Raw genomic sequence first — 356 nt, 5'->3', positions numbered from 1 at the left:
TGCGGCGGCGGCAGTGGCCGCGGGAGCAGCAGCGAGGGGCAGCTGATATCGTTTATCGATACGCCTGGCCACGAGGCAATGAGCAGCATGAGGGCCCGCGCAGCAGCAGCAGCAGATGTTGCTGTTGTGGTGATCGAGGCAAATAAGGAGCAGCAGCAGCAAACTGAAGAAGCCATCAAGCAGGCAGATGCATGCGGGCTGCCCGTTATCTTCGTCCTGAATAAAATAGACAAGCTGCTCCCCAGCACCAGCAGCACCAGCAGCAGCAGCAGGGTGCGAGCGGCCCTGCTGCAGCTGCAGGAGGCAGAGCAGCAGTTGCTGCAGGGCAGCGAGCTGTCCGCAGCAGCGGCAGGCGA

The sequence above is a fragment of the Eimeria tenella genome, genomic scaffold, assembly GCF_000499545.2.
Source record: "Eimeria tenella Houghton genomic scaffold, Eth_scaff2769, whole genome shotgun sequence".
In the NCBI taxonomy this organism is placed as follows: domain Eukaryota; phylum Apicomplexa; class Conoidasida; order Eucoccidiorida; family Eimeriidae; genus Eimeria; species Eimeria tenella.
The sequence above is the reverse complement of the archived record's forward strand: the minus strand, read 5'-3'. Positions refer to the sequence as shown.